Source organism: Parus major, chromosome 28 (assembly GCF_001522545.3).
Source record: "Parus major isolate Abel chromosome 28, Parus_major1.1, whole genome shotgun sequence".
NCBI classification, from domain to species: Eukaryota; Metazoa; Chordata; class Aves; order Passeriformes; family Paridae; genus Parus; species Parus major.
The window spans coordinates 1,147,128-1,148,770 of NC_031797.1; positions in this window are offsets into that span (position 1 = coordinate 1,147,128).

The window sequence follows — 1,643 nt, forward strand, 5'->3', positions numbered from 1 at the left end:
CCAGGGTCCCATTGTCCCCCTGGCCCCAGGACACTCTGCTGCCTCGGGGACAGTTTGTCATCCACCGGGACCCCCGGGTCCTTCTCTGCAGAGCTGCTCTCCAGTGGGTCACCCCCAGCCTGTGCTGGCACTTGGGGTTGTTCCTGCCTGGGTGCAGGACCCTACACTTGCCCTTGTTGAACCTCCTTAGGTTTATCCTCACCCAGCTCCACAGCCTGTTATTAATTAACCTATAATTAATAATGCCTCCTTTCTTGTGGGTGGCAGCATCATAGCAAAAAACGTGTCCCCAGGCCTGCTCGTGGGGAACCAGGAAAGTTTAAAACTCCTCTGACATTGTGGGGTTTTTTCTTGAAGCTGAGAAGTTCCCCCTTCCAGTTCACAGCATGACCCCCTCAGTTTCCCATTTCAGGCTATTTTGGTAGGGCAGGAGGAAGCAGAGGGGATGAGGGGATGCACAAAGGGGCACCATGGGGATGCTGTGCAGACACGTCCACCCAGAGGTGACACCAGCAGGGCTCCAGTGACATTCCCCATCTGAAGAAGTGCTGGAGCCTCAGGTTCAGGGGTAACCTCAACATCCCCTGGGCACCTTGTGAGGTGGGGTAGGGGCATAAAACAACATGGGCAACACAGAACCACAGAATCCTGGGACCTTCTGAGTGGGAAGGGACCCACAAGGATCATCCAGCTCCTGGCCCTACACAGGGAAGCCCCAAGAACCATCAAGATTCTCCCAAGAACATCTTGAGTTCTCATTGTTTCCAACCCCTGGACCTTTGGGATGGGGGTAGCAGTTTTCACCCTCTTCACAATTGGTTGTGCTGATAACACACAGCGGGTAAATAAGAAAATAATGCTGAAGCTGTGTCCAAGTGCTGGGAGTTGTGCCTGAAATGAAGCAGTTTCACAGCGACTCTTGCAACGCTCAGAGCTGGTGATGCCAGGGGAGAAAAGTGTAGTGGAGACTCCAAAGGGCGTGGAGAGCTTCCCCCACAGGCAGGTCATCCTCCACAATGTCATCCTCAGCTCTGCTGCACAGAGAAGCTGTGGCTGCCCCTGGATCCCTGGCAGTGTTCTAGACCAGGCTGGCCAGGGTTTGGAGCCCCATTTCCCTGGAATTTCCTTTGAGCTGGGCTGGGTTTCCACACTGTGATTCCCTGGGCATGGCACTGCCCGCTCCAGGGACCCAGACCCAGGTTTTCCCTCTGTGAGTGACTGGGGACACTGTGACAGCCACCCACAGCCAAGGACCTGCTGCCTGGTCCAGAGGAGATGGATGGGCCAGGACCACCCAGCGAGGCCGGTGGCTGCACTGAGCCCCCTGCCCTAAACACCAGGACAGCCCAGGGAGGGGTGAGGGCCACAAGCAGGTGATGTGTCCCACCCAGAGCCCTGGCAGCCCCATCTGCCCCCGGGCATCCTCATCCTCCCTCAGGGCGGTGAAACAAAGCACAGCATTGCTCACTGCAGATGCCCATCCTGGAGCCACTGAGAATGGCCGGTGTCCAGCTGGGCTGGGCCACTGGCAAGGGGCTGGAGAGAGCCCGGGGCTCCTCGCTGGATCCCGAGGACTTTAAGGAGCAGGTTTGGTTCATATTTGCATTTAGTCACAGTGTGAGTCAGACATTCCAGCCCTGGCT